Raw genomic sequence first — 12,130 nt, forward strand, 5'->3', positions numbered from 1 at the left:
TTTGCAGACTAATTTTTGTTTGTAGTTGGATAGTTCGTCGTCAGTACAGGGGTTAACGATCTTAAAAGGATTTGACTCTGACATATCCGAGTTACTGCAACTGGAAGACACCACTTCGTCAACCCTATATGTTCGAGTTATGATATCTTTTTCTAGGTAGTATTTTAAAGTGTGTATTTCTTTAAACCATCGAAAACATTGCAGAACTAAGCCACAGAATCGAGTTACAGAATACTTTTCTCGCTAAGCAACATGCCTGCCTGGAGAAAAGCGAGATATTTTTTAATTTAATATTAAAATTATCCCATATTTTCGATGATTCACATTTACAATTTCATGTTTTATCAAATGCTTCGAATTATTCGGTTTTTATAACAATTGTTGTTGTTGTTTATAACAAACATTATTGTTTTTATCGTATTTCATATGCTAAATCGTTTCTGTAGTTGGTATGGGTTTTGTTTTATATTTTTCCTAAATTTTTGAAAAATTATGTTTGTTATAATTATAATATTTTGTGTACAATGGATAAAACATAAAATAAAATTTGTGAATCAGTGAATCATTACGTATAAAGTCATAAGGGCATAATATTCCGACGAGAAACGAAAATCCAATTTGTGCTTCAAATTTCTAAACACGTTCCTCCACAAACCGCCACCGGGCGGCGGCTAACAAACATTTGCTTGAAAGAATAACGCCTTGCTAAAACTTTCTTGCTCGCAGCAGCAGCAGCAGCACCGCCAGACACACGGGGTATATGCCTTTGTTTGTGTACGTTCGGAACCGAACGAGCGTACGAGAAACGTCAAATGGCCGACACGGCGAACTGAAACGCGCGTCTCAAGTGTGTGCGTGTAGCCGTGGCGTTCGTATGCTGGTGTGCTGTGAGAGCGGGTCGTAAAACTTGTTCGAATGCGAAAAAAGAGGTTGGATTTCCGTCGGACGCTCGCTCGCTTTCTGCTCGAAGCTTTGAACGCAACCGTGTGTGTCTGCTGCTAGCTGTTTGAAGCGATTCTGTGCTGAAAAACGACCGCAAAAGCTGGTTAAAAGTTGCTGCAAGCTGAAAGCGTTCCTGTGGTTTTAGTGTTCGGTTTTTAAGAAACCTGCACTGGTCGCGTCGAAAATCGAAGCAAGCAGCGGGTAGTTTTCTTCCCTGCTCACAGTGTGACGACGACTACACAGAGGCGACCCGTGTGTTCGATCGCGCAGTAGAGAGTACCCTGACCTGAACAGCAGCAGCAGTTACGGCTTCTCATACATTTGGCTGGCTCTTGAAGCTAGCAAATACTGTCCACCGAACGTGTACCGTGCGGTGTCACCGGTGTCCTCGCGTTACAATCCGCATTGTGAAATAAAAGCATCCTCCTCGCGTGAGCGTGTGTGTGTGTACGAGTGAAATCCAACATCGAGCTGCTCCTGTGAAGGAGAGAGAGAGAGAGCGCAAGAAATAGAAAGCGAAGTAGCAAGAGCGGGAAAGAGTGACGGTCTCGCAGCAGTCATCAAACAACTTCTTGTGTTTCGTCCCGTTTTTTTGTTGTTGGACGACGGTCGATTGTTCCGTTGAAGGGTTTATTGCTAAGAAACACTAGGCAGTAGGCCGATTTTTTCGCGGACGCACGCCGTCTGTGAACATCTCCCCGTATACTATCGCGTCATCAGAAGCAACCAGCACTACCACCAACATCAGCATCATCGTCACCATCGATTCGTTCCTCCAACTGGGCATACAGTGGGTGAAAAACAATATCCAAACAGTGTGTTAACATAGTAGGGTTCGTTGAAGTACGCAGAAAGGAAGGTTTCCCAAACGCGGCGCCTCGTTGTTGTGCGCCCTCACAATTAGCGTATTGCTGCAGTGCTTCTGCTAAACCGTTTGCTAGTGTATGTGTATGCGTATGTATGTGCCGTATTGAGGTGTGTGTTTGTGTTTCATTCGTGTTTGTGTGTATGCGGAATTTTCCACCATTAGCGTCGTGCGTTTTTTCCAGCCAAAACGCACCGTGATCACCGCTAAAAGGATCATCCCCCGTTCGTCGTGTGTTGTGTGTGCCTCCTTGTGCTTAGTGAAATTCGTGAACGGTACCTCTAATACCGTTGCAATATAATCTTCTGGCGAGAAGATCTACCGTGTGCGGGCATTAATCGCGCACACCGATCTGCTTCGAAAAAAGTGTGAAAGAGAGGCTGCTTCACGTTCAACATATTGGACGAAACGAAACCGAGCTACATTTTAACCACGGATAGCCCCCCCGGTTAATGGTAAGTAGGAAAATGTTTTGGAAAATTTCATCTATACCACTGTGTTTCCCCGTTTTGCGCGCGTTGACATCAATCGCTAGTGCTGGCGACTCTGCGAAAGCGATCGAAGATGAAGTGTGCAACCTCAGTTTCCCACCATCATCTGGTGGTGGGTTTGTCCACGAAGGTCGGGTTTGTCGGGATTCTAGTGGGAAAGAGCGAGAGGGAAAGAAGGGCCAAGATAGTAATCGCCGCGAAAGAACCGTGTGCGAAAGCGAGAAGGAATGCACACGCGGCCTGCCGCGACTCTCGAACGGCTGCGGTAAACGCTGCTCCAAAGTGTTTTCTTGTGCAGAGCAGATAAAAACAGCTGAAAAGTGATCGAGAATGCTATTTTGACAAGAGAATTAGGAGAGTGGCTGTAGCATGGTTGATGGGGTAGATGCGGCGCACCGGTAGAATTAGAGTAAACATGCAAAAAGGGCCCGATGGTGGAAGGAAGCCCCATCAGGTGTGTGTGTGGATGTGAGTAGGTATGTCTGTCTGATGACTGGGTTGTGTGGGGAGATTTTCCCCTGCCCATAAGGGTTTTAGGGAAAGAAGATGTGAAAGGTCATGGTGTGTTGGTGTGTAGGAAGGAGGAATCGACGAAGGAGAGGGTGTGTGTGGTAGACAGCGCGGGGCAGCATTAATGTCGCCGTTGTCCTCTCCACCGTGCCGTTCCCATCGTTGCCTAATTTCTTCAGTGTTTCATGATGAGTAGCACCAGCAGCAGCAGCATTGTGTCAGTGTGTGAGTGTGGAGCGCAATGGACGACGACGTCGAAAGCGGTCGTTCATTGGAGCTGCCTGCTGCTAGTGCGGTAAAACTGGTGGTACAGTGTATGGTTATGGGAGAGAATGAAATAGCTTCTTGTGTTGGCGTCTCTCTCTAGCAAACGTCTCGTGGGAACAGGTCTTCTTTGTTGCTTGGATGTGTCTCCCGGTTGAGCGGTTGCTAAGAGTGTGGTAGCACGCGTGCGGGTGTGCGCACGGTAGAAGTGAAACTGGCACAGGGGCATTTGCGGAAGCGAAGCGGCAAGATACAGTCTAATGAGAGTGAGAGCGAGAGAGGCTACGATTTCTCTTATTCAATAGTAAGATTAACCCTTGAAGTTGAGTTGAATCGTTGTGTGAAGTCTGTTCAACCATATTTACAGTGGTTTTCAGGTTTTAAAACAAGTGTTCATATGATTAAAACACTATGGAGTTCAGCACTATAAGAATGCACCGTGAATAGTTAGTTTGTTTGAATTTAGAACCGTAGATTGCTTGAACATGCGGACACATGCGATATGAATCCCTGGAATCTTAAATTTATGTTTGAAATTTTATTTGAGTGGTATACCGAAGAATTCCTGACGAAGCTTCTTCTTCTTCTTCTTCTGGTCTTAACAATCTCAGAAGTTACACCGGCCTTCTAATGGCCTGCTAGACTGTCTGATACCAAGTAGTTGGAATGTTAGTTTTCTCTATGGAGGAACGGTCCGGATAGGATTTGAACCCGGATCCTGCCGTTCGTAGGCCGGCTTAGCAGTCTCGTAATCATGGACACGTCCCCATTTTGACCATGTCATGCCGTTAAATTAATGATAAAAAGCTTTCCTTTACATTATATATTAGAAAATTGTTGTTTTCCCATGAGGTAGTATGGTCCAAAACATGAAGTTTGCAGGGCATCGGCCACGGAATATCTCAAAATTAATATTTCAGAATTTCGTGAGTATTTTTGTTTTTTTCCCTTTGAAATCATTTTTTATGAACCTGGCACATACACAACACTACCTTTGCGAGGCAGCGGAGAAAAATTTAAAATTGCAATTTTGAGATTTTTGTTTATCAGTTCCACGCCGTTTTTACTATATAAATTTCCCGTTACAAACGCCCTCGTAAAGGTATGATGTCTCAAAATTATTAAGAACAAAAAGACATTAGAAAATTTCACACAGAATTTTGCTGATTGCTTGTGGTTTTGAATTGTTATACACATTTAATGAAACCTTTTTTTACAAAAATAAAATGAAGATATTTAGATGTGAAGATGATTTAAGCCTTATTGGTTTACACATAAAAATACTTTCATATTTATGTAGGTTTTAACATTGCCGAACAAAACATTCGTCCGAACCTTTAAGGGTTTTTGGCATCAGGTCTGTAAAGGCAACTGTCGTTGCGCATGGTTGCGTACGTACAGCGTTTTGTTGGTGTGTGCCAGCACAGTCGGTCGATGTTCGCCAACATGGTGGCAATAGGGGTAGCAGCAGCAACAGCGGCGCATAGCCAGCATAAGCTGGCGAATGCGAGACAGCAAACCAACCCTTATTTCTGACGTGCTCTCGCATAGAAAAGAGATGGTAAAGCAAATTTTCTGTTGTGTTGCTTGCTTTGAAACAGGGCAAGAGTAGTCGGCCTTCGCTTTATTCATTTCGTTTGTTAGGTTGGTGTTTCGAGATCTGATCGCGCTCACGTCCGCTTGTCGAATGACAGCCCAAAGCGGATCGAAATAACACCGAGCAACAGCAGCAGCAGCAGCGTAGAAGGGTCGAAATGACAGCAAAAAATGTACTTTTCCTGTGCTTGCTCGTACTGCTGCTGGTGCTGCTCTGTTGCAACGGTGGTAGTATTGGTGCGTGTGTGTTTTATTCATGGGCAATGATCGATCGTTTTTCTTTTTGCCCTTTTGTGTATATACCGCTGTTTATGGCGATTAAGGAAAAGTTGGATGGTTTTTTTTCTGTATTTCGGAAAGTTTTATAAAAAAAATTATTTGTAATAAAATAGATTATCTCTAGCTTTCACATTACTCTTTCAGCTTGGCGATTAATAAAAAAAAGATTATTGTTGATGTAGTTTTTGAATAAATGTTCTTTAATATAACTGATATATTTACATGATTTTAAGATTTCAATTAAAATTATACGTTTCAGCACTAGTTGCTTTAAAATTTTTAATTTGTTTTGCAAAAGTTTGCAAAGAGTTTTACAAAAGAGGTTTCTTATTAATGAAATGAGATGCACTTTTGCAAAAAATCTATTATTATTACATTATATTACATTATATTCACACACTCTACTTATTATGGCTCCTTCCATACCTACCCGGTTTATTGTTTCGTAATGGTCTACTGTTCTGTTTATGGTGTTATAAAAATAATCAAAACTAATAAATACATCGGATGGGAACGTACATATAATGACGAGCCGGCATTAAAACATCGCCCGAAGATTGCAATCATCAACAAACCGACTTCCACCTTTGACAAACTCATGCCGTTGTTGTTGTTGACGATGCTAACGAGGGCAGCAAAAGAAAAGGGAAGGGCTGTTGGCGATTTGTTGTGTGTGCCTTCGTCAAGCATCTGCTCCGTGCACCACCGTGTCCGGTGTTATAATAACAGTAATGAGAGAAATATGCTACTTCACCACCAGCCCCATGTGTGGTTGTGTTCGAATAGTGGCGGCCGGCAGCAACATACCATCGACACAAAGCACAGTAGATGTATGCGCACACGTAAATAAGTCTAATAGTTGGGTTGGTATGTGTGGTTCGTTGCTCCATCAACATAACTGTCACTGCACAAGGGATGAAATCTTTTTGGCATTTGTTGGCCACTCTTTCAGGGGGAAAAAATAAAATCGGCAAACGTGTATTTGCTTCTACTGGACATCGAGGAAAAATTTTTAGCCGCTTCCAAACGAATTTCGTACCAAAAGAAAGAAATCCATGCCTGTGTGATGATGGTGCGTTTGGATACGAGGGTGTAATATTTCAAGTTGGCTTGAATTTTCAACCGGAGAACGTGAGCGGTCGCGTAGAGGTTACCTTGGATTTATTCGTTCGTAATGCTCTTTTGCTTTTCTGTCAGGGTACGGTCCCGGGATATCGAAGGGGCTTCAAATCGCCCGAAGCAGCAACTGTAAACGGATATCATCGCCGTTGCTTTTGCGGTACGTTTTTTCCCCCGTCTGTTGCACCATTTCAGAGAGTGGTGTGTGAAGGGTAGCAAAAAAAAAAGGGACGCGAACCCTGCTTTGCCCTTCCATGGCCGGTTGGGTACGGTGCGGTGCTGACGATTGTGTGTTCGTGAGCTTCTACCGACATCGATACTCGGTGACAGTGTGTGTGCGCTGTTACTCGGCGGCTATGCTGATGGCGGCCGATTTACGAACAAACACAGCGCCACATAGCAAACAGGGCGGTTTGCAGGAGGGAAAGAGACAACAAGTTATGGCGGCTAATTATGCTCCCTTTTTCATAAATGTCCCTTTTTTGGTTCATTCTATCGTACCGTGTCCTAGGGTAACCAGCACAGTTTGCATTCGTTGGAAGAAGGCGTTGAATAAATTATTTAAATTTTTTATTCAATTTTTTGCATCTTAAATTATAAGAATTGTTCAAAATTTAGTTTTAAAAGTTGTGTATTTTAAAATAAAACATTAAATAATGAATTAGAATATATTTAATAGTATCTATTATTTTATCAAGTTTTGAAGGAAATTCGAGCCAATTTCATTGTAATTCCCGGTGCCTGACAAACTTTTATTAATAATAAAGTAAGAATGGCTTTTTTAATGTATTTTTGCATGTACATAATTTTTTTTTTAATATTATGTCATATTCGACGAATGCAAATGGATGCCTTAATTTCCATCGATATTAAAATGATCATTGAACGCTCCAAAGTCAATATTTAGTATTTTGGCCGATAGGGGAAAATATTTTTCAAACGATATATTTGATGAAATATTTGCCTAGCGGATGAACGACAAAAGCGACGTCTTTAGGTTTTCATTTCAAGAAAAATGAAGGACTAAAAGCGGAAGAGAAGACATCTGGATGATTATTTGTTCTGTCCTGATCGTTCGATGGATATAAGCTTTAAGGTCCCTTGTGTCAGCCTAGTTGAGAAAAGGTGGTTTAGGTAAGGTTTTTTTGCCATTCATCATCGATGTCTATTCTGGTGGTTTGATTCGTTATGTCGTCTTCGTATGTTACTTTTCCTATTTACGTTATCCAGACAGTTATCAGCTGACGAAATGGCAGTTGACAGTTCTACACTTAGTCGGTCTCGTTGATGACTTTTAACGTTATATTGCTGATTTTTTTTGTCCAAGGCTTCATCAATCGTTGAATTATCTTTCTACGCAGTGTTAACTGTATTTTGTTGTTAATTTATTTTTAGGGTACCCAAAAGTTTGAAAATCTGCACACATTGTTACAAATAGTATGTATTCAAGTGATTTTTCTAACTGTCCTGAGTGACGCAAACTGTTCTCGGAACGATGCAGAATTGAATTTTCACAAAACAAGTCTGGAGACAAACTGAATGTGAGCTTAGTTCATCGACACCACACATCCACCATGTAAGTTGAACAGTTAACTACGTTGAGTCTCCACCGAGGGTTGCGCTCTGTCGCTCAGGGAGTGACATGATTTATTTTGCTGCAACAAATCGAATTTCTGCGCCCTTATTATGGCGATGTTTTGCTGCAGCGGTAGATTTTCCTTCCATTCCGGGAGAAAAGTGTCTCTTTCGTTCACACTCTGTATCCGTACTTTGCTCATGTTTTCATCCACTGGCTGGCTGTAAGATCACTGCGAAAGGAAGTGTCCCCAAAGATCTGTCCCGAGTGCTGACCTTTTCCCGTGAAGGATGCCGGTGCCGAAGCTTCAGGCTTTGATTAACTCAGAAGAATAGATTCACCTTGTATGCTGCTGCACCCTGGAGAAAACTGTGTGGCGCATACTTACATCCGGTGGACGTAGGACTTTGTGTTTTTCTTTCGAATCTCTCTGCCCACACTTAGTCTCTTTTGGTCGCCGCGGGGGCAAGTAAAGCTTACCTTGTTCGGGAAATTTTGTCGCATCCTTGTGTGTATACGCACCAACAGACACACAAACGTGCAGTGAAATATGGTCTTTTATCTGGACTTACTGAATTGATTAGATTGCGAAGCGTATGATAGCGTTAGAACACACTGCCTGTCTTGAGGGGCGCATCGCACGCTCTGATCTGACGTAATGAAAGTTTTAAGTCGAAAATCAATTAAGATTAGTTCGCCGTTCGAACCTAACTATTTTAAAGGACGCTGTAATGTTAACCTTCTCCAGAAACCATCTTTAATGTACATTTAAATCTAGCATAGAAAGCTCCGCAACTAAAATGATTTTCAAATCAACGAAATGTTAAATCGCGAGGAAATAATAGATCGACGGATGTCGTTCGAGCTTCAAGAATTATTCAAGGCTTAATAAGGGTTCACGTTTCTGACCATTTTATGGGTTACCGTCTGGTTCGATTCCGTGCCCTCATTAGTATGTTCGGGTGTGTTTAGCATAACACTTTATCTGGCAGATCTCTTCACGTCCTTTGCAATTTCTAGGAATGCCGAAAATGCTAATTAAGCTAGCGCGCCCAGACCTATTGACACTGCTCTCGTGTTCGTCTACGTTTTGAAGTGCGATCGATAAACGACCGATCTCTCTGGCTCAGCTTGGTTGGACGAGAAGAAGGAGGGTGGATTGTTTTGTCTCGTAATTAGATGGTTAAAATTGGAACATGATTTTCTAAAATATCATTCGGTTAGAATTCGGTCACTCATCATAGGCTGTAAAGCGAGAAATTTTTAATGTAGAAATATAATTTCCACATCAAACGAAAGCTTTTTTGTTGTTCTTGTATCACAAAATTCAAGAAAAATGTATTTGTTTGTGTACGGATGCATTTAAGCAACTTTCTTTTGGTACCTCTCCCTATACCTAGCTGCCGCACAATTGGTTTATCAACTTCAGTAGCTGTGTTTTTCCAATAGTATGCATGTTGGGCTGTTGGCAAATCTTGCCAGAGCTTAATTGGGCCTTTATAAGCTTTAATAAAAAGCAAAACATACTTTTCAAGGCACTGGTCTTCATAAACTGTCGAGTTCATAGTTTCATTTGTCATAAAAACCCGTGTTTTGTGCCCAGATGGCTTTCAATGCCATGAGTTTGCGGGCAAAATTGTCAGCAAAAATAAACTTCTATTTGTTGGGATTTTTTTGGCCAGAATTCTGCCTCAAATCTATTTGTGTGTACGTTTTGTCATCCATAAGCACGCAACACGTAATGCTTTTAACATCTTCCAGTTCAGCTGACATTGTTCCTGAACGACGATTTTGTTCAAACATTCTAGCCACGTTTTGAAGATTCCGTTTCAAAACATTAATCAAAAGTAGAAGACACTTTTTAAGGAATTTACCTATTTTTCTCCTGGACCAAGTTGAATTTTCTATGTGGGTGTGCACAATTTATTGTCCACGTTTCAGCTCCATCGTTGACAATTATTGAAACAAGCGCGATCATGCTAAAACCACTCCATAAGAGGGAAGAGTACTCCAATACCTACTCATAGGTGTAGAAAAATTCCATATAGCACTACTGGGGGCTCTACTAAACAGAAGATAGAGTGACCAAATTCTAAATGAACAGTACTTTAGTTTCTCCTTAGAGCCAAGTTAGGCTTGAAGGTTCCTTGGCGTATCGAGGGGTACTGATGGGGCAATTTTTTCCGTTTTGCTGAAATGTGAAATTCTATTTTTGACAATACGTTTACCACGTGCTTTCTTCTTCTTGTTGACTTAACCACTTTTTAGGTCTCGCAGGCTGTCGAATGGCTTACTAGACATGCCGATACCACTTAGTTGGATAGTCAGTCCTCACTATGGGGGGATGGTCCGGATGGGATTTGAACCAAGGTCCTGCCGTTTGAAGACCGGCGCCGCTGTCGCCACGACTACCGGGCCCTGTGTTGTGTGTTTTCATTTACTGACATGTATGCCAATTTGACAAGAAGCTCTCTCGATGACAGTTAATTGTGAATTAAAAGCAAATGGTTGTGTGCAGTATGTATCAAAGTGCGTTCCTTACTTTCACTGATACATGTCAGACTTCTATTGACGAAGTCTGGATAGCAAGTGATGCTAAGTTGAAAAAAAGTTCAAGATTTATATGCGTTGCCCGCATTATATTGCTTTATGGTTGCAGGAATGGCGCTCATTTATCTTCCTATTTTATTTATGGTTTCAAACAACTGTACTGTCACACACACACACACCACCCACACACACATCCACACAGATGCTGCTCATCCAAATCCTCACCGTTGAGGGAGAAAATAACGTCCAAGAAATAGAAAATAACATATAAATCGAGGATGGCCATTATGGGGCACCAACTCAAGCTCTCTTGAAATGTGTTTTCTTTTGCTAACAAAAAGGTGTCCTAAATTCGTCGTTTGTGGCATGTATGTGTGTGATTACTTTTTGAGTAATTTTATTTCGATCATAATTTCCCATTCATTCGACCGGGTCGTACGATATTGCAAGCGCAACAGAAGTTTGTTGCTAACGAAGTTTGCTGCCGTCTTTGGGCAATAGAAGCCAAAGTGTTGTGAAAAACAAAGACAACATCGTATGATATTATTTCTAGAAATGGTCCCACCCAGAGCAGCAGTCAGCTAGAAAGTAAGTGAAGGACGCTTATGAAAACGACATGCTCGCATTATGCTGCGCAAGGTCAAGGTCATTGCGTCCGTAGGCGACGAGGGACTACGGCGACGATACCACCACAGCAAAATGATGATGATTGCAATAATCGTAAACATTACTTATCATACCAATTTTTCTCTTTTACACTTACACCCCACCCCGCTGCGAGGGTTGGTGGGGAGGTCTTTATCAGCGACAAAAACTCCAAAAGTGTGTCTTTGGGGGACAGTGTGAGATAAAAATGGAAAGAAACGTTTATTTAATAATTAATAAGTTTCGTTTTTCACACACACACACACACACACACACACACACACACACACACACACACACACACACACACACACACACACACACACACACACACACACACACACACACACACACACACACACACACACACACACACACACACACACACACTGTCCACTGGGAACTTGTGGGGGAAATTATTTCGCTCGTAAAGTATATGACCAACGGCGCAGGATAAATAAAAACGCAACCACTTTGTTGGATCCGGAAATTGAGACATCAAACAGCTTTTGGTTGGGCTTTTTCTCCCCACCGATCGGACGTTTCTTTGCCTTCGTTTGCTCCAATCTTTTGGAGTGGTAAATCTTAATGTTGTGTGCATAATTTCTCCGCAGCGCGCAGTATACTTACAACACAAAGGCCAGCCCAACGGAGAGCTGGTGAGAAAGAGAGCGCTGGAGATCATAATCTTGTTTTTATACCATCCGGCCGTGTTTGTATCGGTCGTTTGGGGGTTTGGTTTCACCATGGCATGGATGTAATTCGTTCTCGTCGTTTATCTTGATTTTTGGAGTACCGCTTTAAGAACATCATTATCATTGTCGCGCGATCTCTTGGCGAAAGGGCGAAGAGTGGGCTGCTGTAACTCACGCAAACACACACTACTGCAGTCACTAGAGATGCAAAAAATACGAAACCACCATAAAGTGTTCGGTTGTCTTGATTTTGTAATTTCATTCCGCGATTCTTTCTGTTCTGCATTCCCGGAACGAACGGTTGTGCTTTTTTTTAATGTTGGTTCTCTTGGCACCCCTTCTCGTCCTTGTGGTCCTTGACCAACAGAATAGCCGGTAGGTTGGAGAGGATTGAATTTCAGTACTGCGCCCACTTGTCTCGTTTTGGGTTGCTTCTCAGCTTTTTGTTGTAAATATCTTATTCAGTTTTTTGCTTGTTAGTTTATCTTTTATGACATAAGTATGTTCTGTTTCGTTAGTCAATTTTATATCCTTAACACGTTAACTGTCACATCACCCATTTTGTGGATGATGGAAACACATCCCATGGGGGGCCCCA

At 42.0% G+C, this 12,130-nt stretch overlaps 2 protein-coding genes across 13 annotated transcripts in view; one reads left to right on the forward strand and one right to left on the reverse strand.

Annotated features, from left to right (window-relative positions):
- Window positions 1-2,246: 2,246 nt before the first annotated feature.
- Window positions 2,247-12,130, forward strand: part of LOC126557773 (uncharacterized) — a 38,860-nt gene continuing 28,976 nt past the window's right edge. The window contains exon 1 of the mRNA XM_050213653.1: window positions 2,247-2,262. The gene's annotated coding sequence lies outside the window, so the exon portion shown is untranslated. The remainder of the gene's footprint in view (window positions 2,263-12,130) is intronic.
- Window positions 4,859-12,130, reverse strand: part of LOC126557211 (protein groucho-like) — a 345,364-nt gene continuing 338,092 nt past the window's right edge. For all 12 annotated transcript variants that reach the window (XM_050212904.1, XM_050212911.1, XM_050212907.1 and 9 more), the window contains one exon: window positions 4,859-4,871. The gene's annotated coding sequence lies outside the window, so the exon portion shown is untranslated. The remainder of the gene's footprint in view (window positions 4,872-12,130) is intronic.

The sequence above is a fragment of the Anopheles maculipalpis genome, chromosome 2RL (genome assembly GCF_943734695.1).
Source record: "Anopheles maculipalpis chromosome 2RL, idAnoMacuDA_375_x, whole genome shotgun sequence".
In the NCBI taxonomy this organism is placed as follows: Eukaryota; Metazoa; Arthropoda; class Insecta; order Diptera; family Culicidae; genus Anopheles; species Anopheles maculipalpis.